The sequence below is a fragment of the Balaenoptera borealis genome, assembly GCF_965194805.1.
Source record: "Balaenoptera borealis genome assembly, contig: HAP1_SCAFFOLD_787, whole genome shotgun sequence".
NCBI classification, from domain to species: domain Eukaryota; kingdom Metazoa; phylum Chordata; class Mammalia; order Artiodactyla; family Balaenopteridae; genus Balaenoptera; species Balaenoptera borealis.
The window spans coordinates 282,728-309,127 of record NW_028123414.1 but is presented as its reverse complement, the minus strand read 5'-3'; the positions used below and the strand labels follow the sequence as shown (position 1 = coordinate 309,127).

Genomic DNA, 26,400 nt, shown 5'->3' with positions numbered 1-26,400 from the left:
TGCCTCAAGAGGTTAGAAAAGTAGTTGGAATATACTTGTTTAAATTAATAAGATACCATGTATCTCATACTAATTATTTATATATATTTTGTTGAAAGACATTTAGTATTTCCTCTTAGCAGTTTAGAAATTAAATTAAGGTTGTACCAGATTATCTTCACCCCATTGGTCTATAATCAGATAACAAAAGGGATCTGATTGTCAGTCATACTCACACAATATCAGAGACTTTACCTGATGTTATGAGTTGAATTGTGTCCCCCCCCCCAAAAAAAATATGTTGAAATCCTAACCTCTAGTACCTCAAAATGTAGAGACAGTGTCATTGCAAATGTAATTAATTGAGATTTGGTTATACCAGAGTAGGGAGGCCCTTAATCAAACATAATGAGTGTTCTTATAAAAGATGGCATGTGAAGACACACACAGAAAACGCCATGTAGTAATAAAGGAAGACAATAAAGCTACAAGCTAATGAATGCCAAGAACTGCCCACAAACCATAGGAAGCTAGGATGAGGCAAGGAATGATTCCCTTATGTCTCTACCAACACCTTGATTTTAGACACCTACCTTTGGAATATGTTTCTGTTGTTTTAAGCCATTCAATTTGTGGTACTTCGGCAGCCCTAGGAAATTAATATACTTACTATCAAGCTATATTTAAGAATTCAAGGATCCTAGTAATCACAAGGCACAGGCAAATAGAGATAAGTCCAGGTCAGGTACTGTAGCACTCCAGGTCTTTTCTTTCCATATCAGACACACTTTGACCAGATTAATATAGAAGTATCTAAGAAATATATGGAGCCACATTCATAATAGAGAAGGGAGCCCCTCAGTCATCTCCATTTTATACTTAAATATTTAAATAGCTAATGTGATTTTTCCAGGGATCCATGCCACATAAATTCATGGATTCCAAGTGTATTTACTCCAGGCACACTAGACAAACTAGGTAAACCCTGCTAAAACGATTCCACAGATAACAACTCTCCTATTGGCAAAACCATTAAACAGTTTGTCTGCAGATCTGTCATCAGCATGTTTACAAGATTTGATAGAGCTTTTCCCCCCAGCAGAGGGATAGAGGAGATTCCTGACCTGCTGCTTAACCATTTTTCTTCCAACATAATAAAAGTATATTTATAATGTTTTAAACTTATTTTTAGCTCTCTGTAGATTTTCAAGATAAATTATTGGTTAATTAAAGGAAATTATAAGGAAGATAGTATCTGCTGTATTTCTGCTGTATTCAAACTTTTTTGTATTATTGTTTTTTAAATGCTTCATCTTTAGTCTTAGGGAAACATATGTTAGAAAGACATGATTTTACCACGCAGTCATGTAGTCTTGAACAAGTTACTTAAACTCAGCTTATACTTTCTAAACCTGAAATGAGAATAACTAGTCCACAATTAAATTTAAATTATCGGGTACCGTGAATCTCACTATAAATGCACCATATATTAGTCCCTTCTTTCTCACCTTGGTCTCATCTCAATCATTTCTAGCGTCTCCACTCTGTCGTTTTAAGGTATACTTGCTGGATTGTAGACAGTATTCTCAGTGTAGATACTTCACATTTTGGTATTGTGTGTTGTTTTGTTTTTAGGAATAAAGTTTCATAGTGCTTTAGATTTAAACTGAGAGTGAATTTCAATGTCTTCTTTGCATGCTATGTTTAAAAAAGTGGGAAAAAGCATTAAAATCTTCAAATATAGCTTTAAAATGTTGTTTGATTCATGTTTAAGTACATATTAGAAAGATGCAAAGCAATATAAATAGAAATTTAATCCTGGGGATAATAAAGAAGGGCTTTAATTATTATAACAGGTGATATGAAATTTAGATAGGTTGATATATTTTATATATTTAAAGTGTGCCATTTATAGTTCTGGATCAGAAGAGTGGCATCATTTTTTAACAAAAGTTAACTCTTGGGTAAGTATCTAGCTGGGATATAATATATCTATTTCATATGTTTAATATAATTTTTTAGTTTAAATTAAATTTCAAGTCTGCATACCACAGCATATGTGTGAATACATAGTGTTCATATAACTGTGTGACTCACAGAATTTTCACAAACACATCAGAGCCAATTTAGTGGCTTTCTCCTGGGCTATAGTCCTCAGTTACACCCTGAATAGAATTTAAACTCTTATGCTGTGTGTCTTTCTTTAAGTCAACATACCTATCCAATAACTCTCCAGGGATAATCACTTCTGAATTCTAAGAGTAGAGATTAATTACAACACTTTTTGTACATTATAAATAAATAATTATTAATAAATACTCTTTTGTACCTGGCCTTTTAACTCAAGATTATGTTTGTGAGGCCCCATCCATATTTTTAAGTGTAGTCACTGTTCTATGTGGAATGTTTTGTTTGTTTATTTTTGCCATAGTCTTTTCATGCTTGACTCATTCTTATCATTCAGGTCTATCATGAAAAGATGTGATTTCAAAGGAGATGTTTTTAAATTCATCCTCCTCCTTCCATTTGACTACTTTACAGTACTTACTGTACTTACTGTTATTGGAAATCATTTTGTATACTTACTTTTTATAAATAATTTATTGAGGTGTAATTAACAAAATAAATTTCACATATTTAAAGTATAATTTTGACATAGGTATACACCTATGAAAACGCCAAAACTCCTCCATGAAAACATCATCTTTGAGGGGAGATAGTGATAGAGAAGGAACATGCAGGGAAGTTCCAAGATATGGATATTATTCTGTTTCTTCATCCAGTGTTGACTGCATACTTGCCTTTGTAGAGTTTCACTGAACTGAATACTGATTGATGATTTGTGCACTTTTTTCTAGTGTATGTTATATTTCAATTTTCAAAAATTATGCTCTGATTTGTCTTCAATCCCTATGCTTTCTTTACTTGAATCTTAATGTCTATTTTTGTGCAGTTCTTTTCTATACAAAAGTATTTTTCACATATTTATGAATAAAGACTCAAATCTTCCAGGCATTATAACAGACTCATGGAACTGCATGTTTAACTAACTCAAGGGTTAGATTTTCATATAAACAGCAATCTACTGTTAACCTAACTTAAAGCTGCATGATCTTACGTAGGAGTATCAAGAGTTAAAAGATTTTTTCCTGATTTATAAACTGAAGATTTCAAGTGACTAAAATTCCCTTAAAAATAATTTAAATTTTAGACAGTTTTTCTTTAAAAGACATACTAATTAGATCTCTAAAAAAGAACTAAAATACTGGTTATATTTTTCTTGCAAAATTCCTTATGTCTCGTGAAGAAATACCTTATGTTTCAGCATCCACTGAGTTCATAAACACCTCCTGAATGTTTTCACACTATGTAATTGTGTTATGTGAGAAAAGCAGTCCTTTTCACCCTTAATTGTCTTCTAATGTATGCTTACCATATGGCAAGCTGCTGAGTATAACAAAACAGTGATGCTAATGCTCTTTTGTTTTATAGAAATCTGACAGTAAATAAGTCAATAATAATCGTAGGCATTCTTTAAGTAGAAGGGGTGTCTCCTGTCACCTCTCCAGAAAGACTACCAAAATAACCCACTGACTGAATATAGATTTATTGCTTACTGCAGAAAGGCAGTGAACTATCTTGACAGTTTTAGGAGTACTTGGAACAGAAAGGTCAGGACAGGATATTTATAAGATTTGGGGGATCCAATTAAAGGGGGTCCTTTCAGTGAGAGGGTATACTTGAAATTGGGTCAAATTTGTAAAATAATAATTTATTAGTAAGGGACTCAGTTGGGATTGTCGAAGTGAGCCTTGATGAGCCCATCTGAGAAGTCGATGGCTGTGAGAAGAGAATTGTACTTCAGGAGAGCTAGTGAAATATTCTATGCTTTGGGTGTCTGGATTTTCATGAAGTACTTAGAACAAACTTATCTGTAAATTAACCTTCTTGGGTAAGAGTTTCCTGGAAGAGCAAAATAATGTTAATGCAGACTGTTGGACAGTAATGTTAAAACAGACACTCAGCTTTCATTTCTCAAGGATTTTAAAGAAATTTATACTGAGAAATAGCTTCACCAATTATTAAAAATGCTCAAACTTACCACTAGTAATATGGTATAGTCCTTCCTAGAAATGCCACATGTTTGAGATGCTGAGAACTATATAAAATAGTAACTTAGTCAATAATATGAAAAAATCAAATAATTTAATAGTTAAAAGCATAAAAGCAGTACTAAGTACATGTAATGAAAAAGCACAAAATAATTTTACCAAAGTGTTCCTTGTAATGATTTTCATCATTTTCTCTTTCCAACATTTTATAAATTTTGTGATATTAATTATTTTAAAATATAGATCTTGTCTTCAGAAGGTTGTTTCCCATATTTACTTTTGTCTATGTATTTCTCCAGTTTATCATCTTTAGAGGTATCCATTTTTTTCACATTTATTTTACTTAAAATAGCAATGCATCTTACAAGTTAAGGTATTTAAAAATTACTATCAATCTGGCAGCACACGTAAAAAACCTATTTTCATTATCAGACTCAGTGGTGTTAAATTTGTTGAAATATTGGTATGTAGGTATATTTTAACATTAAATATTCAGGAATTCATTAAGTAATATCATGGATAAAATTTGAGGTTATCAGTCAGTGTTTATGGAACGAGTAATTTCAAATGCAAATTGATAATTATAGCTCAAGTAGCACAAAATACATTTTTAAACTAAAAATTATTTTAAGAAGTTAACATCAATATTTTTATTCCAAATATTATATGGTTTCTGAATTATGAGTTTGAGTTTCTTAAGTTAATCCATCAATTCTAGAAAAAAATATCCATTATTGGATCCTTTTTCGATTGACCTTGGCCTTAAATTATGTGCTTAAAGAGATTTCAGCATTTAAATGCTCATTGTAAATTAGATTACTGAAGCACAACGTAGTGTCTTATTTCTGAGCAATTATTTTTTCCAAGTTTTCTACAGGAAAATTATTATTAGCACATTCTATTTTCCAAATAATTTGTCCTTCAAATTTACTGAGTTTAAGTACTTTCTTTATTAGTTTGCTTAATCATTTCATTCATCTTACAATCTAAGTGGAAGATACTTGAAACCAAAGGACTTAACTATATCTATTTGAGGAGAGATGACGGCTAGCTCAGTTCTCTTGGGTGTGAGCTCTGCATCAATCTTAGAGATTATTCCCTCTAATATTCACTTGAAATGGCTTTTACAGATAAGCAAATACCAGTAAAGAAATTCCAGGAATTCATTAGTTTGGTCTTCATGAAATAAATACATTATGTTTTAGACTTCAAATACTCATCTCATGCTCAAGGATAAAAATGAGTTTTTATCACCTCCTATCAGATGAAGACACATTTTTCCTTTTATTAATATGAGCAGTTGAGCTTTGACTCTAATATGTCTATTTTAGGATGTATACACAGCAGATAGTCTCAGCATATCTGTTCTATATTTATGTCTCTTCAAAGTTATCCAAATATTGTCACAGTGTATTTAACTCAAACAAATAGACATTTAAAATAAAATTGAATAGTAATTTTATAAATATTATGCTTAAATAATTTACAAAGCCTTAACTAATACAAAATTTTTTTAAATCAAGTTTTAGGCTTTAACTTGTCTGAATTCTGTTCTGTTTCTCTCCTCTGATTATGATTATAGAACATAAATTCTGTGGAGGGTATGTAAAGCATATAACTTATATGAAACTTTTGTAAAAGGTTATTAAAAAAAACTCAGATAACAGAAATACAGTACTGCTGGACAAAGAGAATCAATCATACTGGTGATACAGAAATTGGCAGTTATCACAAAAATGTTAGGACTAGTGATATTTGAATTTTAAGGCATTTCATTCAAACCTATCCTCTTAAGATTATTGAGGGACAACTGCAGCAGTTTTCAAATGGCTTTTCCCCCTACAGCCTGTTTTATATACTATCTTCTGAAACAGTGCTCATTATACCACTGACTATTGTAGATGCTGAGTAGTTTTCTAGTGACTGGAAACCTAAGTACAAAGAACAAGTAAGGAAAAAGTATATAGCAACAGCTTACTTTTCCAGACACATTTCTTCAATTTCCTTGAACCCAGTTCTTCTCCTCTGCATTATTCAAAGTCCACAAACATACCCGTCAATTCTCAGACTTGCTGCTTTCCTTCAGCACACAGTAATTTACATAAAATCCTACACTGGCCAACTGAAACCCATTTTGCCTTCACTTGCCATCTTACATGGCTTCTTCTATGCATGCATGCATTCCTTTATCACACAAACGCTTACTGAGTGCCAGCTATGTATCAGGCACCATAACCATCCTAAGTGGTTAGGATTTAGATGCATCAGTGAGCAAAATTGCCAAAGATACCTGGATTTGAACAGCTGATATTCAGGCTAGAGTAAACAGAGAATAAACAACAGGTATGATAAACAAGTAAATCATAATTATTAAGAAGGTAAAAAAATTCTATGGAAATTCCCTGGCAGTCCAGTGGTTAGTACTTGGCACTCTCACTGATGGGGCCCTGGGTTCAATCTCTGGTCAGGGACTTGTTGAATACCTCTGAATTAGCTGTTGATTTTTAAAGAAAATATCACCCACAAGCCACACAACGCAGCCAAAAAAAAAACACACTATGGATTTATATATATATAAGGGAAAAGTATAAGTAGGAGAAGGAGTGCTGAGGGAGGGGGGAAGCAGATGGAATTATTAAATCTGGATGTTCAACGCAGGTCACTGAAAATGAGACATTTGAATAAAATACAGAAGAAAATAAGGATGTTAGCCACAGGAAGAGCTGGGACCGTATCCATGAGGAGGGAGCTTGCCTGGAATGCAAGAAAAGGCATATAGGCCAGTGAATCTGGGGTTGAGTTAGCTTACCAGGGTACTAAAAGAAAAAGCCAGAGGGGTAGGAGTGCAAATCTACAGACCAATGAGTGAAATGGGGACAAATGCACAGATTTATCAAAGGAATGAAGTTATCTGAGTTATATATTTAAGGGATCATGTAGGCTTCTATGTAATTCTTTGGGGAAAGGAAGGCAGGTAGAAGCAGTAAGGTATGAGGAGCTAGGAAGTTACTGACATAATCAAGAAGTCCCATTACCCCCACGAGAAGAGAGATATTTTGGATATAATGGGGAAGATGAAGAATAGTGGTACTGTAAATGTTTGGACAATAAAGCCAAGATTTCTTCTATGAAATTTTCCCAAATTCTATAGATACACACTTCTGTAACACTTGTTTCATATTGCATTATAAAATATATCCCAGCTCTTATTTTTCTAAATATTTTTGTCACAAGTTTGTGTCTTACAAGGGCAAGAAATATCTAATGACTTGTTGAATACCTCTGAATTTGCTTAATATTTTGAAGAAAATATTACCATAGAATATTTTTAGAGCAATTGAAATTAATACTATGTAAACATTTCTGAAACACAATGTTTTCAAAAGTATGTGTATACATAGAAACATATATGTATATAAATATATACATACACATGTACATATACATGTTGGGGAAATGTATGTATATATATACATATACACAGATATGTATATACAGATATATATATATATATATACACACACACACATACATATATACATGTATACGTGTGTATATATATATATATATATATACATATACATATTGTTGGGACATATAATTTTTAAAAAATCTCTTCCCAACCTAGAAAACTTCTTCCATATACGTAGAAGAGAAAGAAAACAATTTTACTGTTGAATAAGAATTAAATCAGAATGTGATGTACATCACAGGTAATCCACTAAGAGATTTTAGAGACAATTTTTATATAGCCAAATGGCCAACCATCACATATATGTTCTCAAGATAAATAATAAATAGTCCTCAAGTAAAAGGATTTAACAGCACTATAGGTCACACACAATTCATCTGGTAATTGGAATGACCATCTGTGTTAGGAAATTGGTTTTATCTAAAGGAAAAATAAATTTCTCATATCTTTATGACACTAATGTCATACCTAAGTAGTTTTGCAACTTGGAGAGAGGCATCTACCCAAATTAGGCTCCTTCCTTCTCACAGAAACTTGGAGATAGTGGGGCTAGCTTCCTTGAAGATTACACTTCAAACAGATGGCTCCCAGGTCCTTGAGAAGGCATTCCTGGATCTTAAAACTGGCAATAAGCTTAATTAGCTTTTACAAGATTTATATATATTTCAAAGAGACAGTGAAGAGTTTACACATTTTCTAAAGTAAATGAGCTCAGAAAAAGGAGGGGAGAAGTCTCTTATTTATAACAGGAGAATTAAGCATTTCATTTTTATTTGTATTTGCTCTTGTGGCACACACACAAGCACACACAAACACATAGACCAAAACATAACATTGTGTTACACTAGCTCCTTCAAGAAACAGACACCAAGATAAGATTAAGTGTGCAAAACTTTATTAGAAAAAATGAATGTGAGAAAAAAAGGAAGGAGCTTGGAGAGCCATGATTCTGAGATGCAGGTCTGATCTCAAATGCAGGAGTGAGTGAAAGATGGAAGAAAATTTGGGTGCAAGCATCTTAGACTGATCTCAAGTGCTAAAGAATTGTCATGGAATCTTGGAGTCAAAGTCATTTATGAGGTCACAGGATTTCCTCGGACAGGCCTACCATAATATTCCTACCATGCTCAGGCACTGGCTTGGAATAGCTCATCAGAAATCTAGTTGAGGCACAAACATGGTAATGGATTTCAGAATGCAATAGTTTGGAACGTTGCTCAATGATGTTTGCTGTGGTCAGAGATCTGAGAGGCATATTCTCATGGCCACAGCATTCATATATTCATTTTTCATACCATTTTGGAAAATCCTTTGAACATTTATATATTTTTTAGGCTTGGGAATCTGGATTCCATGATAGAGGTTATTCTCATTGCCAGATTTTTTAATCTGATTAGTCCAAAAAATGATAGTTGAAAGAATACTTGTGCCCTGAAGATATTTAGTTTATCGTTTATATATGTTATATGTCTACTGAGAAGAGTTACTTGAAAGTCACGATTTATTTATTTATTTATAAAATAAACTTATTTATTTATTTATTTTTGGCTGCGTTGGGTCTTCCTTGCTGCGCACGGGCTTTCTCTAGTTGCGGCGAGTGGGGGCTACTCTTCCTTGCGGTGCGCAGGCTTCTTATTGTGCTGGCTTCTCTTGTTGTGGAGCACAGCCTCTAGGCACGTGGGCTTCAGTAGTTGTGGCACGCAGGCTCAGTAGTTGTGGCTTCAGGCTAAGAGTGCAGACTTAGTAGTTGTGGCATACAGGCTTAGCTGGTCCACAGCATGTGGGATCTTCGTGGACCAGGGCTCGAAGCCGTGTCCCCTGCTTTGACAGGCAGATTCTTAACCACTGTGTCACCAGGGAAGTCTGGAAAGTCACTATTTAGAGTCAAGGAAAGTATCTGCTTTATTGGATGCTGTTGCAGAACAACAGTTTTCTTGATTATCATTTTTTATTCACATTCTTTTTTGCCCAAAACCATCACTTTAAATTTGTTCTACCTGGAAACATAAAGTAAATCTTGAATCTCTTGACAATTACAAAATCCAAAAATCTTTTAAAACTGAATGTATTTGTCAGATTAATGCAAAAATCTTTGGATGGCAAAACCTGACGTGTATTTAATGTGAACCTATTTAGTGTTTTTGTTTATGTCACTTGTCGATATTAATGTTTTGCTACACAAATAGTAATGTGTTTGTGTTAACTTTGCAAATTGTCAACTTGGCTTGACTGACCTATGTTTCCCAGAATTCTCACCAGTGGTTAGGACTCGGCCCTTTCACTGTGTGGGCCCAGGTTTGATCCTTGGTTGGGGAACTAAGATCCCTCATGCTGTGCAGTGCAGCCAAATTAGAAAAAAAAAAAAAAAAGAAGAAGAAGAGCAGTTTAAAAGAAAAAAATGGATGAGCCACCAAAGGTGTTTCTCCACAGGATTTGAAGGGCAGAAGTGAAGCAGCAGCCGTTTTGTTTTTGTACTCAAGAGGTCAGGACAGAGACTATTTGTTGACTTTCCTCATTGGCCTGTGGCAGCTGCCTGGCCTGAAATTAAATCCACTTTTCCCAGAATCCTCCTTTCGTTTCTCTACTTCTGGGTCATATGTGCATTTATCTATATGATAAAAGATATCAGCTTCTTCTCTAAGATACTCTCTTCATCAAGGATGAAGGCCTTGTGAACTGACTTTGGTTCCAGTCTATTCTCATGGGTTCTTCTTCCGTTTGTGGGTTCCAGCTTATCCTGGCTTTCACTCACGTTACATTCATTTTTAATTCCTAACTGCCTGCCATGTGAACTTTAAGCACATATAAAATAGGAAAGTATCACACTGTTGAAACAGCTCACAGAATTGTGTGAGGTCAAATCTCTGAAACAAATTCCTGCAAATATGTATGCATTTAAGTAGCAACACAAGTGATTCTATTTATCTGATTGAACACTGACCAGTACAGAATTTGGTATCAAGAGTGGTTCCAAAGAAACATAATCTTAATTCATTCTATGTTACCTGTAATTGGGTCTCTGATCTTATTAGATTTAAATATATTAATACCTATGTTTTCAATTTTAATTGAATTGAATTTTATTTTTTTCCCCTCTGGTTGTGTAGATTTTTAAAAAAATTTTATTGTCGTATAGTTGATTTAATGTTGTGTTAGTTTCTGCTGCACAGCAAAGTGAATCAGTTATACACATACATATATCCACTCTTTTTTAGATTCTTTTCTCATATACGTCATTACAGAATATTGAGAAGAGTTCCCTGTGCTATATAGAAGGTCCTTATTAGTTATCTATTTTATATATAGTAGTGTGTATATGTCAGTTTTAATTTCAGAAGGGACATTTATAGTCCACAATATGCAGAGGCAAAACAGTTCTGTAAGTTATCATTTGTAGATATTGTGAAAATAAATAAAGGTAAACCTCATTTAAAATGGAGTCAGGAAGCCCCTGAAGGGAGAGCTCTCATGCACATACCACTCATTGCAGCCTGCATAACCAGTAGGAAGAAGGAAAATAAGACTTTAACAAGGTCTGTTCGTATAGAATTCTCTGTATAAAGTTTTCTCAGTCTCAACTTCTTAACTTTGATGATAAGAATGTTACTTTTCTTCTGGTACAAGGGAGAACATTTTTCACAAGGGAATTTAATCTCCCGCTTTTAAGAAAAAGAAGGAAATGCCCCAGCAGCATTTCCTGCCCCAGCAGAAACGCACTAACCACCACTTGCAGCCAATAAGAAACTGCTGCAATCTTGAACTCTTGTTCTTCTTCAGTGAAATTTCATTCAAAACAACCCTCCCCAATTTCCTTCCAAAACCTAATAAAAGTAGACCTTCCCTCTGTTTCTTCAGATTTACCTGACTCACCAGCTTGCCTGTCTTGAATTGCAATTCTCTGCTATTTCTGAATAAATCCATTTTGCTGGTAAAATAATGGGCTACTTTATTTCTGTGGTTGATATTATTTGGTAATCAAAAGTGAGAGCCAAAGAAGACCCCAACAACTCCTAGGCACGTGAGCAAACAAATGCTAGTAACCACAAAGCTCATTGAGCTCAGGGCTTTCTCCCTAATCCTGGAGTTTGAGGGTCTCTCCTGGATCTGAGCTCCAGTCTCTTTGCATTTTGAGCTCGCCAGCTTTATTTGGGATCTGTTTTTATGAACCTTCTTGGTAAGTCACTCATTCTGTTCAAAAGAGGGAAAAACATGTGATTTCTGGTATTTTAGAACAGCTGTTGGAAAACAGGACCCATCATAATTAAGGTGTTTTAGGGAATCCAAAGGCAAGATAGGATCCACCTAGTCCTTGGACCAGGATCTTGTGCCTTTCTGAAAAAATGGATGAACTTTTGGATAATTTGGAATTATAATGGCCATTCTGGGGAATCTTTATTTTATATAAAATTTATAAGGGGCACCCTTAAAAAAGAGTATCCCAAACCTCTCAGAGACAATGGAATACATTCTTTGATTGGTACACAGAAGCTTCTAAGACAAAATGACTTACAGCATGCAAATAAAAAATCTTTAGTAAAAAACTTTGGCCATCTGAGCAAGTAAACTTAACTTACTGAATCTGCCAGAAACACAATTTGGATGCAGCTATTCCTTTGAGTTTTCTACCTGAGACATGGCTAAAATTATTAAAAACAAAACCTGTAAGATGTATGCGTCTGTCTGTATATTATGTAAGTCTATATGTGTATAAGTATATAATATTTTTCTACCACTAGGTGGCATTGTCAAAATTAATTTGTAAAGAACACTATTTAATTGGCCTAAAGAAACATTAAGTGTTTATATAAATCAAGTATACTCTCAGAAACACAGAAACTAACCCAAATGTTTTTTTGAGTTCATATGATCTGAGGTAATCTTTGAGAAATAAAAGTTAGCTTAAATTTGTTGGTTTAATGAAAAAGGCATGTCTTCAGAGTCATCAATATTGAATATAATGCAAATATACAACTTTTTCTACCTGGGTTTACTGATAAAATTAGGTTGTGCTATTTCTGTCACAGAATTTGTCAACAAGAAAAACAACTTAAGATGATGGTTAACTATTTAATATCTAACCGAAGCATAGTCGCTAAAAAGTGTTTTAAAAATTATAAATAAGATAAAAGTTTATACTAAGTTACATTAAATAATGGATATTCATTGACTATCTAAATCATTTCCAGATAGGATGGTATACTGAGATACTGATTGCTAAACATAAATTTGTCTAGTTTTGGCTTTTTAATTTTTGCAGAGACAAGGGCTATTTGGGGCTCTTAATAAACATGTTTTATGCCACATTGAAAAAAGATTATTATGAGGAAGAACATACTTCTAAAAATTTTTTAACGTATTTATAATTTTTCTAATCTACTGCAGGATCCTAATATATGAGAGATAGTTCACAGTTGCCTGCTTCCTAGTTTTCACTGGAAAGCAAAAATTACAAATAATTTAAAAGGTTGAGAAAAGAGCTCAGAATACAAAATAGACCAAAGAGAAAGTGTCAAAACATATAGAGTAATAAGCGTAAATTAACTCCACATAAACTGTATGTACTGATGATGAAAGAATTCAAAGAAAGCAGCTAGTGCCGCTTTGGAAGATGAGAAACAGTGGAACTCCCATGAAAGCATTTTCCTGTGAGAGGATTTACTATAACTTTTCCTGTGAGAGGATTTACTATAACTTCTTGTTTTTCAAACTGTGTTCACATACTACTGGTTAATTATGATACACATATTACCTGTATTTGTCTATATAAATAAATTGATAATATGTATCTTAAATTTTATCTATAATTTATAAATAGATTTGTTATAGATTTATTTACTATCCATATATATAAATAAAAGAGAGCAATTTCATAAGGTGCAAAACAGAATACATACATGGCATACACTAAAAATAGGAAATATATGTCAATTTATGAAACTTTTTTTGGTTAGTGTGTGATCTTTTTTTTTTTAACATCTTTATTGGAGTATAATTGCTTTACAATGGTGTGTTATTTTCTGTTTTATAACAAAGTGAATCAGCTATACATATACATATATCCCCATATCTCCTCCCTCTTGCGTCTCCCTCCCACCCTCCCTATCCCACCCCTCTACGTGGTCACAAAGCACTGAGCTGATCTCCCTGTGCTATGTGGCTGCTTCCCCCTACCTATTTTACATTTGGTAGTGTATATATGTCCATGCCACTCTCTCACTTCGTCCCAGCTTACCCTTCCCCCTCCCCATGTCCTCAAGTCCATTCTCTAGTAGGTCTGCGTCTTTATTCCTGTCTTGCCCCTAGGTTCTTCATGACCTTTTTTTAAGATTCCATATATATGTGTTAGCATACGGTATTTGTTTTTCTCTTTCTGACTTACTTCACTCTGTATGACAGATTCTAGGTACATCCACTTCACTACAAATAACTCAATTTCATTTCTTTTTATGGCTGAGTAATATTCCATTGTATATATGTGCCACATCTTCTTTATCCATTCATCTGTTGATGGACACTTAGGTTGCTTCCATGTCCTGGCTATTGTAAATAGAGCTGCAATGAACACTGTGGTACATGACTCTTTTTGAATTATGGTTTTCTCTGGGTATATGCCTGGTAGTGGGATTGCTGGGTCGTATGGTAGTTCTATTTTTAGTTTTTTAAGGAACCTCCATACTGTTCTCCATAGTGGCTGTATCAGTTTACATTCCCACCAACAGTGCAAGAGAGTAAACTTTTATTTTTGTTACTTAGATGGTTTTATATATGTAAGTATATATACACATATGTATGTATGTATATACATAATATACACTATGTTTCTTACTAAGGAATGATTCAGCATGATTGAAAGCTACTGCTCTTCTACCACAATGAACTGAGCCACAAAATGGTTTGTGCAGCCAGCTGAAAAGGTCAGTTCAAAAACAACCACCCTTTCTGCCCTGTTCAAACTCAGTGATAATTCCTCAAGGTCAGTCAGACTGCAATAATTGTTTAATATGCTCATACCTGTTACCTGATCTTTTCAGATTTGTAGCCAGGCAGCAACCTTTGTATAAAAGAAATTCTCCCATTTCTTATAATTACTTGCAAGGCTGGGAATTCTGGTAGTGGTTTCCCAGATTTATAGATCTGCCATCAATTTGGAAGTTGTCTTCCCATTTTTCAAATCTTTATTCTGTCTACTCAATTTAGGACAACGCTCTTCGGCAGTAATGTGGGGATCCTGTTGCCTCTGTCTGTTCATTCATTCACTCTATCAGAGCAATGTCAGGATGAAACTGTAGACAGAGGTAAGACAGTGAATCTCATACTGTAATTTCCAAAAGTATATGCTTTATTTTAACTATATTATGTAGAAGGAATTTACATTCATTTAATATAGTGAATAGACAGTTATTCTCTCCTATAAGAGTAAATCTGTAATTATTCTATAACAACTACCTCGCATCATTTCTTTCCTAGATAAGCTTTGTAAGTTTTTGAAATTGAGAAGATAACATTTGAACTAATGAAATTGAAATTGTCAGCAAAAAAAAGGAGGAAAAAATTTTAAATACAAACCTGATTTGTAAAAGAGCTAAAAGGTTTTTGTTTTGTTTGTTTGCTTTTACAAAACTACTAGAAATAATAAGGATGAAAGAAAATGACTGTATATGAAAAGTAGGATATGAGTTTTCAGTGAAAGAAGGTATAAATAATGGAGATGCATTTTTGATACGGGAAAAAAAATTTGTCCTAAAATAAAATGATTGCTCCAGAATAAGAAAAGAAAAAAAGATAGGACAAAAGCTAAATGGATATAGAAAGTTGTAGAAGGTTTGTGGAAAAAGAATCCTGGGAAGGGAATTTTATGTATGATCAAGCTGAATAAGATTGAACAAATTGGTTATAAGGGTTTTTAAATTAACCTTTAAGATCAATAGTGTACTTAGATAAAACCGGAACTTAATTTTCTTTCATCTGCTAAAGAACAAAGTTTCGTTGGACTATTATTGGTCTGCTCCTGATATAAGAAAATCTTATGAAAGATTTTTCCCTACCTTTATAAGTAATCTGCTTAAAAGCAAAGATTTTATGTTTTACCAACTGTGCCTCACACTGTTTACACAGGTCTTTGATTACTTAAGGAAACTAGTCATCTTGATAATAAAAGAGCTAAGTTTTGCTCTACATTTCTGTGGAGCAACCTTCTATGTTTTCCTGTGAAGTCTTTAATTGTTGTTTTGGTCACCTAGATAACTAAGGATAGTTTCACAATGACTTATGATCCTATTTGACCAGGTGTTTTGAAACCTTTTGGTATTTGACAAATACCTCCCCCCCCAAAAAAATCAAGTTGTAAATGAAGTCTTTTTGACCTCCAACTAACTTTGGGATGTTCCAGAGGGCCTCTGGAACATCTCAAAAGATGTGTTCTCTCTCCTTATAAAAGGAGAGATGTTACACTAATTAGGCTTAATTGATTTGTTAAGTTATGTGGGAAACATTGTCAAGTAAGTGATGCTAAACCTTTATTAGATTATATTTGTGTGGACATGTTATTAATATAAGTATTCCAGAATTGTATGAAAGTCCTAGAAATCTGATATGTTCTATTATCACTTGTAATTCTAGTTATTATCTTAAAGTGTTATGTGTCACAGAAATAACCAAATTTCTTCATAAATTGCAATTCTCATCAGATCTTTAACTGTGGCTATTTTAAAGTTATTTGTTCCTTACAGTTATTGTTTTACTCTGATGCTTTTACAAAAGTGTCCTTGCACAAGTGCTTCATCTACAGAGAAATTCATGGAAAGGGCTCTGACAGGTATTCTGGAATAGAGCTTTCTGATAACTTTTCTAATCATACCACTGAACTGGGTAAAAATTTTTGGAACTCTCATGGAGAAACTGATGGCTTCATAAAACTTCCAACAAAAGATTGAAATCAACAAGAATTAGTTACATGGGACTAAATAAACTGAGGAAGATGGTTATAATTTCTTGTATGACTTTTTATTTGAAATTGCTGATTTTTTTAATGTTTTGATTTATCAGATTTAAGAAAGCTTTTTCTCTTAAGCTATCTATGACTTTCAGCAATTTGATAAAATGTACCTTTGTAAACAAAGATGAAGCATTTACTTTTTCTCTCTGCCTGATCCCTTCAATATTCAGAAACTGTCAATGAGTATTTTTCTTTTAATGTCAATACAGTTGTTTGCATGAGTTTAATAAGAAGCTGTTCTCCTTGAAACAGGAAACAATTGGAAATATTGGCTATATTATCAAGTCTTTGACTGGAATGTCATATTTGAGAAAGCTATACATACACTCAGATACGACCAATTTTAAGAAACTGCCTGGAAAAATCACTCTAGTATCTTGCTTACAAGATTCCAGGAAAGTATTCTTTAAAAGAGCTTATGTGGTCACTTACTATTCTTGCTGCATTTGGGTCAATAATCAGGCCCAAATTAATTCAAACAAATGAGTTCTACTATGATTACCTTTGACAAAAGGAGGAATAATTATGGAGAGAAAAATTGTTTGCACGTTTGTAAATATTAGATTCTTGTCCTGTTAATTGTCTTTAAGGTTTTGTTATACATCTGTAAGCTGAACTAGACCCTAAGCTTTTCGGTTTCCTCAGGTATCTGACTACAGATTCCCAAACTAAACAGTTCCCCATTTTCTCACACCTTTCTGTTTTGGAATCAATAAGAAAAAATGCTGCCCTATATCTCCTTGGAAGGGACTATACAAGGTCCTCCTCACTACCCAGATGGCACCCAAGCATCAGAGACTCAAGCCTTAGATACACAGCATATAGCTAAAGAAGGCTCCATCTGATATACAGTCCTATGTGCACTGGGAACCTTCAAATCAAATTTACCGGGAATCGAAGCACATGACTGCTGAATGAGATAGCTCTCTCAATATGACCTTACCAGGCCTGTTTACTTTTTTCCCATGGTTACTTCCTACCCTAGTCTCTCTCCCTCCTTTTCTCAGACAGACAATGCTCTCATTTGTATTTCTCAATCTATTACAAAAGGATACTTATCTAATTGTTGGGTTTGCCACCAGAAACTCCCATCCATTAACAACAGTGGTGACCCTTCAGTCCACCCTGTAATAAATTTTTTCACTTGTCTCAAGTGCTTCCTAATTTCACCCAGCATCCCCTTGATATCAGCTACAAAGTAAAGCTTTTGAAACCTCCCATCGATCCACCCCATTAAGCCTCCACAGCCCCTTAAATGGGAAATACTAAGGGAATATATGACTCTGAGTTTGCCTCCACAGGGAGAGCCTTTCTCCTTTGGGTCAGAATAAGTGCCAGTGAACACATGATCAGAAATCTCTTTTTGACAGCAGGAGAGCTGGACGATTCCAGAGCCAAAGCAGTAGCAGCCCAACAACAATCACTTAATTCATTGGCTAAAGTAGTTTTGGACAATTGTGTAGCCCTTGATTACCTACTTGCTGAACAAGAAGGCATTTATACAATAGCAAATACCACAAGTTGCACACGAATAAATACCTCTGGAGAGGTAAAAATTTAATTACACATGATAAAGAAACAAGCACAATACAAATTGGACTAGTCATGTTAATTTTAATTCTGCTTTGCATAATTATTTTTAAGTTCTGTACCTGTTGCCTGTCTATCCTTTGTAGAAATGACATACTCATTAGATTGATGCTAGCTTCACACTTCTGAGATGATCTCCAATGTTTATGACCTTGAAAGGATATAGACTTTAAATGGGAAACAGCTGAAAGTTCTCCCTCCTGTCCCTCCTTGTTACTAAAATGGTTTCACATCACAATGCGCTTTCCCTCAGATGGGAGACATGAAAACCAAGAAAGGTCATTCCTGGCACCAAGGGATAAAACCCACTAAATATGTACAACCTAACTCTTGACAAGCAATGCTTTCCAGGAAAAAGCTTGATAAAAAAGGGAAAATGTGAAAATAAATAAAGGAAAACCTCATTTAAAATGGAGTCAGGAAACCCCTGAAGGGAGAGCTCTCATGCACATACCACTCATTGCAGGCTGCATAACCAGCAGGAAGAAGGAAGATAAGAAGAGTTAACACCTATCCTTCTGAAACTACTCCAAAAAATTGTAGAGGAAGGAACACTTCTGAATATATTTTATGAGGCCACCATCACCCTGATGCCGAAACCAGACACAGATATCTCAAAAAAAAAAAAATTACAGGCCAATATCACTGATGAACAGAGATGCACAAATCCTCAACAAAATACTGGCAAACCGAATGCAACAAGACATTAAAAGGCTCATACACTATGATCAAGTGGGATTTATCCCAGGGATGCAAGGATTTTTCAATATCCACAAATCAATCAATGTGATACACCACATTAACAAACTGAAGAATAAAAACTATATGATGATCTCAATAGAGGCAGAAAAAGCTTTTGATAAAAATTCAACATCCATTTATGATAAAAAAATCTTCAGAGAGCGGGCATAGAGGAAAAATATCCTGACATAATAAAGGTCATATATGACAAACCCATAGCTAACATCATACTCAATGGTGAAAAGCTGAAAACATTTCCTCTAAGATCAGGAACAAGACAAAGTTGCTCAGTCTCACCACTTTTATTCAACATAGTTTTGGAAGACCTAGTCACAGCAATCAGAGGAAAAGAAGAAATAAAAGGAATCTGAATTGGAAAAGAAGTAAAACTGTCACTGTTTGCAGATGCCATGATGCTGTACATAGAAAATTCTAAAGATGCTACCAGAAAACTACTAGAGCTCATCAATGAATTCAGTAAAGTTGCTGGATACAAAATTAATATACAGATATCTGTTGCATTTCTATACAATAATAACAAAATATCAGAAAGAGAAATTAAGGAAACAATCCCGTTTACCATAACATCAAAAATAATAAAATATCTAAGAATAAACCTACCTAGGGAGGCAAAAGATCTGTACTCTGAAAACTAAAAGACAATGATGAAAGAAATTGAAGATGACACAAACAGATGGAAAGATATGTCATGTTTTTGGACTGGAAGAGTCAATATTGTTAAAATGACCAAAGTACCCAAGGCAACCTACAGTGCAATCTACAAGGCAATCTACAATGCAATCCCTATCGAATTACCAATGGCATTTTTCACATAACTAAAACAAAAAAATTGAAAATTTATATGGAAACACAAAAGACCCCGAATAGTCAAAAAACTCTTGAGAAAGAAGAACGAAGTTGGAAGAATCAGGCTCCCTGACTTCCAACTATACTACAAAGCTACGGTCATCAAAACAGTGTGGTACTGGCACAAAAACAGACATATAGATCAATGGAACAGGAGAGAAAGCCCACAAATAAACCCATGCACTTACAGTCAATTAATCTATGACAGAGGAGGCAAGACTATACAATGGAGAAAAGACAGTCTCTTCAATAAGTGGTGCTGGGAAAACTGGACAGTGGAATCTAAAATATGACACAAATGAACATATCCACAAAACAGGAACAAACTTGTGAGAACAGACTTGTGATTACCAAGGGGGAGAGGGGTGGGGGAGGGAAGGATTGGGAGTTTGGGATTAGCAGACGCAAACTATTATATATAGGATGGATAAACAACAAGGTCCTACTGTATAGCACGGGAAACTATATCCAATATCCTGTGATAAACTATAATGGAAAAGAATATGAAAAAGAATATATATATGTATAACTGAATCACTTTGCTGTACATCAGAAATTCACACATTGTAAATCAACTATACTTCAATAAAATTTAAAAAATAAAAATAAAAGATGCCTTCTTCTGTATTTCCTTAGCCCTAGAGTCAAAAGAGACTTTTGCTTTTGAGTGGCAGAACCCTACACGCAATAAAAACAACAATACTGCTGGACAGTCCTGCCCCAAGGTTTCAAAAATTCCCCTACCATCTTTGGGGAAACTTTAGCTAAAGACCTAAAAGAGGTACATCTGGAAGAGGGAGCCCTCCATCAGTATGTAGATGGCATCCTGATCGTCAGCCTTACTAAGGAGGTCTTTGACAAAAATGCTATAACTGCTCTGAAACACCTAGCCCATAAAGGATCTAAGGTGTCCAAGAAAAAGGCTCAAATATCACAGACTTGGGTGACCTACCTAGGCTTCATTCTCACAGAAGGTCAGAGAAGCCTACCCCAGAAAAGAGAAGAAGCCATTTGTAGCCTCACCCCTCCTAAAACTAGAAGACAGCTTAGAGGTTTCTTGGGGATAGCCAGGTTTTGCCATATCTGGATCCCTAAGTATGGTATAATAGCTAGGCCTCTATATGAAAAGTTGAAAAGGAAGGATGATGATCCTTTTGAATGGAATTCAGAAGGCAAAGGGGCCTTTCAAGAATTCAAAAAGCAATTATTTCAGGCCCCTGCCCTGGTCCTCCCAGATTTAGCTAAACCCTTTGACCTTTACATTCATCAGAGAAGGGGAATCGCCCATGGAATATTAGCTCAAAAACTGGGACCTCTTAACTTGGGTGGTGTTTGTTTTTCTAAACAGTTAGCTTGAACCACTAAGGGATGGCCTCCTTGCCTACGAGAAGTAGCTGTTACTACAACCCTGCTAAAGGAGGCTGAAAAGTTAATGTTTGGTCAGCCAGTCACTATATGGACTCCCCACCAGGTTCGAGTAAGTTCTAAGGGAGCAGAAGGCCATTCCCTGGAAGGTCTATTCAAGTTCAGACTATGCTTATAGACAACCCAGTGGCTACAATAAAAATATGTCACATGATAAATCCTGCCACCCTGCTACCCATGGAAACAGAGCCCCTGGAGCATGACTGTATAGAAACCACAGACATGGTCTATTCCAGTTGCCCAAACTAGGAAGCGAGCCTCTCCTGAATGCCAAAGAACAATAGTTCACAGATGCGAGCAGTTTTATGAGAGAGGAAAAAAGGTTGGTGGGATACATAGTGACCTCCCAGACCCAAGTCACAGAGGCAAGAAGCCTAACCCAGGGGACTTCTGCCCAAAAGGCAGAGCTGATAGCCCTCATCTGATCAGAGGTCTCATCTCTGGACCAAGAAAATCTTCAATGTTTACACAGGTTTCTCGGTATGCCTATGCCACCTTACACATATACTGGGTTATTTGGAAGAAAAGAGGTATGCTTACTGAAGAGGATAAACAGGTATAGCATGGCTTAAGCATGGCTTAAGCTTAAGTTTAAGCTCTTAGATGCAGCACAGCAAAAAAAAGGTGGCAGTGATTCATTGTAGGAGTCTCAAAAGGGGGATGCAGAGTTATTAAAGGGAAAAAACAAGGCAGAAGCAACTGCCAAAAAAGTGGCCCTAGAACCAGTCAGTAACTTGTCAACTACCCTCATACCTCGAAGGCTGGATCCATTCAATTATTCCCCAATCTACACAAAGGAAGAATTAGACAAAGCCCCCAAAGGCCATGGATGGCTAGTTAAGAACATGGGCCATGATTCTTCCCCCAAACTGAAGCTTGTCAAACCATCAGGGAAGCTCATCAAGGAACTCAGTATAGGAGGCAAGCCCTTAACAACTGGTTAGCTGAGGTCATCGTAACTCCTGTCATGAAAAGTATAATTAGTTGCATAGTTGAGACGTGCTTCATCTGCATAATGACCAACTCCAACACCAGACCCCCACCCCCACCCCCTCAGAAGCTCTCAGATAAGGCCCATTCAAACCAGAGGGACATATCCTGGAGAAGGTTGGCAGACAGATTTCACCATCATGCTGAGAGTACCAGTCAATTTCAGGTATCTCTTGGTGCTAGTAGACACATTTTCTGGGTGGATAGAAGCATTCCCTGCTAGAACTGAAATGGCAGCTGAAGTGGCTAAGGCATTAAAAGAAGTGGCTAAGCCTTAAAAGAAATAATTTCCAGGTTTGAGCTCCTAGAGTCCCTACAAAATGATAATGGTCCAGCATTTGTGTCTCAAGTGATGAAAGAGATAATGAGTATCCTGGGAATAAAATGGAACTTTCACTCAGCCTGAAGACCCCAAACATCAGGGAACGTAGGGCAATGCAATGAGATCTTCAAATGGGCCTTAGCCAAGCTATGTTAGGAACTTCAAGAAAATTGGATTAAGTTGCTTCCAATTGCCCTAATCTGCATGCAGTTAGCCCCAAGAGATAAGTTAAATCTAAGTGAATTTGAACTCATGTATGGTAGACCCATTCCCCAAGCCTAAGGGACACCTTAACCCCCTTGAGCCCCCTATACCTCAAGTATGCCTACCAGGTAGGTGAAACCATGAAAGCTCTCATAGAATATGGTAACTTAGTGCTGCCTGCACCCACTGACCTGGCCCAACACCCCTTCTGGCCAGGAGACTGGGTGTACCAAAAAAACCTGGAAAACTGGCAGCCCACAATCAGTTCACTCCTAAGTGGAACGGACCACACTTAGCGATCCTAACCACCCATTCTGCCCTGGAATTGCAGGGGATTATTCCATGGGCACATCACACTCAAGTGAAGGGGGCCCCTGAGCCCCAAACTCCAGAGTGACAACGTGGGGCAATGGACTCCCTTGACTACTCATGTGAACCTCTCTCTGGCCTGAAGCTTCTTTTCCAAAAAAACAACAAAAGTGTCACCAGAGATATTCAGTCCTTGGCAGTGAGCCTCAACATCAGGGCATACTTTTGCCTACAGGCAAAAGATCTAGATACCCTCATTTTTAAGAAAAATTTGACATATGACCATTATTCTCTTGCTAGTATTTGGGCTATGTGTCTTAAATTGTCTGGTGTCCTTTGTCTCCAAAAGGTTAGACAAATGGTAGTCCCTCAGGGGTAAGAACAGTTAGGGCTGAGGCCTGGTGACAATCAAACATATCTAAAAGTAGCTGGAGAGACGTTCTGCTTCTCTACCCGAGGTTATGAGGACGCCCCAGATCAGCAAGAAGCAGATACAGACGACAGACTTCGCTCCCTCAGAGCTCCTCAAGAATGAGGAGCAGGACAAAAGACACAGGAGGGACTTTTCACCAACAAAGCCCATTAAAATTCCTGGGAAATAAAAATAGAATCTGGGTAATAAAATCTAACCTTTTTTTTTTTTTCCTTTTCCTTTGTGCTTCATCCAGTTTTACTTGCTCATAGGGGGCCACATGCGGAGGCCTCACACCTGGCACCTCAGACAGGGTTCCTAGTGTGAAACGACTATGCTGACACGTCAGCTCAGGCCGGGACCTTGTACAGAAGTGCTGAGCACAGCACGGCAATTCAAGATGGCGGTGGCAGGCCACGTCAGAGACGCCGTGCTGGCACCGCCACGTGGAATGTGAGCAGTGCAGCGGTGCCCATCAGGAGAGAACTCCGCTCCCTCCTCTCCCCTCTGACAAGAACCCTGTAAAGCAGCCTGCTCACAGCCTTTCGGGGAGAGTGTGTCCTCTAGAGCTCAGGCTTGCACCTCTCCACTCTTTGATCAAAGAATAAAGCTTTCCTTCTGAACCAAACTCTTTCTCATTCTATTGGTTCTAAAGACACCAAGCAGGAGGACACTTTTTGGGGCCTGACTCAAAAGGGTTGGTAACAATCGCACTTATTTGCTCTTGCACTTATACCATCACCATGAGAAGAACATGGCTGGGCTAGCAGCCTGATCTCTCCCGGTATGGATGGATCCTCCTCGGAATAAAGACATGTGGAATGAGACATGTGGATGAAAGAGACATCCAGGATCACCCTAGATCAGGTGACCTAAGCCAGCTGTAAGTATGAAAATTATCTTAACCAAAATCATCAGAGCTGCCCAGCTGAGTTCAGACTAGATCAGTAGACTCTCCACCTATCAGCAGAGGCATGAAAAATGACTATTTAATGTTGTATGCCACTGAGATTTTGAGGTGATTTGTTATAAAGCAAAAGCTAATGAGTTCAGCAACGTTTAATGACCAAAATTAGTGGAGTAACATCTACAGCATTCTCATGGGAATAAAGAAATTAATATCCAAGCTATTTGTCTTTTACATAAAATCACTACAGACAAATTACCTGAACATGCAATATCAAAGAGAATATTGTTAATATGAGACTTCTAAGAAAAGACAAAAGGAGTATTTCTTGTCATTCAAGTAAAACTGGAAATTTTAGCAAAATAAATGCCACAGGTTATTTAATATATTTAATTAAAGATCCTAGGTTCTCTTTTAGTTTTTTAAGGAACCTCCATACTGTTTTCCACAGTAGTTGTATCAATTTACATTCCCACCAACAGTGCAGGAGGGTTCCTTTTTTACCACACCCTTTCCAACATTTATTGTTTCTAGATTTTTTGATAATAGCTATTCTGATCAGTGTGAGGTGATACTTCATTGTAGTTTTGATTTGCATCTCTCTAATGATTACTGATGTTGAGCATCTTTTCATGTGCCTCTTGTCCATCTGTATGTCTTTCTTGGTGAAATGTCTATTTAGGTCTTCCTCCCACTTTTTAACTGGATTGTTTGTTTTTTTGATATTGAGTACCATGAGCTGTTTGTATATTTTGGAGATTAATCCTTTATCTGTTGTCTCATTTGTAAATATTTTCTCCCATTCTGAGGGTTGTCTTTTTATCTTGTTTATGGTTTCCTTTGCCGTGCAAAAGCTTTTAAGTTCAAGTCCCATTCCAAATGTAGAATAGTTGGCTGGTGGGAAGCAGCAGCATAGCACAGGGAGATCGGCTCAGTGCTTTGCGATGACCTAGAGGGGTGGGATAGGGATGATGGGAGGGAGAGGTCCAAGAGGGAGGGGATATGGGGACATGTGTATGCATATGGCTGATTCGCTTTGTTGTGCAACAGAAACTAACACAGTGTTGTGAAGCAATTATACTCCAATAAAGATCTATTGAAAAAAAAAAGATCTTAGGTTCTAAAACCAAAATGGGATAGGATGAAAGAATGAAATGCATACATTACAAACACTGACAATGTGGAAATGATATGTCTAAAAGAAAGAGGGAGAAAAATAAGAAAAATATATAGGAAAAAATAAAAATGCTTAATGCATGTCTCATTTATAATAACTGAGTCAAAGCTGACAAAACAAGTAGTAGAAATCTAAACTTATTCAAGAATACAGAAGTAAACTCTAAGAAATATAATACTAGCGGCAAAAATTAGGAGACGAAGCTAATTTTATTTTTCTTGTAGCAAGGATCTGATAGCTACTGTAAATAAAAAGGAAGAAAGTAGATCTATAAAATCCTAAGTCTAAAGTTATGGAAGACATCTCTCTTGCCCTGTCTCACACTTTCTGAGCCTATATTTTACTCTAATTATTGCTATGACAACTAGTTTAATGCCGTTGTAACCAGATAGGGCCTTTTCCTCAGTTTTACAACTATTTCTTTCTTTCTGTTCCAGCACTGTCTCTGAAATCTACAGTTGTGTTGTGATTTTTTGTTAAACTAACATTTATTAAGTAGAACCCTGAGGTGGTGGAGGGTGAGCCAAGTTTCAATACAAGGGAAAGTAAAATAGAGAAGGTTATTACTCACAGGTCCTGGAGGAGGTCCATGGCCTCAAAGGACCACACAGAAGGTAAAGGCAGGGTGCCGACAGAGAGCTAGCAGCTGTACCTAAGGCACACATCTTTATTAGGATCCCTATTAGGTGGAGTGATTTGGAGTTTTCTGACTAAGAGTGAATTGGTTAATTCAAGCCCCAAAGAGTGGGGTTTTGGTAAGCTCAGTGGGGGTCTTTTTTTTTTTTTTAAGTATCTGTTGGGTGTTTTCAAGAACGTTCAGAAAGGAACATTGACAGTTACTTGTGTTTTAATTCACATTCATGTTTTAAACTTAAACTAGATATTCTTGTAGATCTTT

At 36.0% G+C, this 26,400-nt stretch overlaps 1 long non-coding RNA gene across 4 annotated transcripts in view; it reads left to right on the top strand.

The window, feature by feature from the left end:
- Window positions 1–24,568, top strand: part of LOC309621656 — a 40,204-nt gene extending 15,636 nt beyond the window's left edge. For 2 of the 4 annotated variants that reach the window (XR_014240131.1, XR_014240132.1), the window contains 2 exons: window positions 14,394–14,477; window positions 14,761–15,857. This is a non-coding gene — a long non-coding RNA (uncharacterized lncRNA). Of the gene's footprint in view, window positions 1–14,393; window positions 14,478–14,760; window positions 15,858–18,234; window positions 21,237–23,674 lie in introns of those variants that run through there. The other 2 variants (XR_014240129.1, XR_014240130.1) reach the window with 2 other exon arrangements.
- The last annotated feature ends 1,832 nt before the right edge of the window (window positions 24,569–26,400 follow it).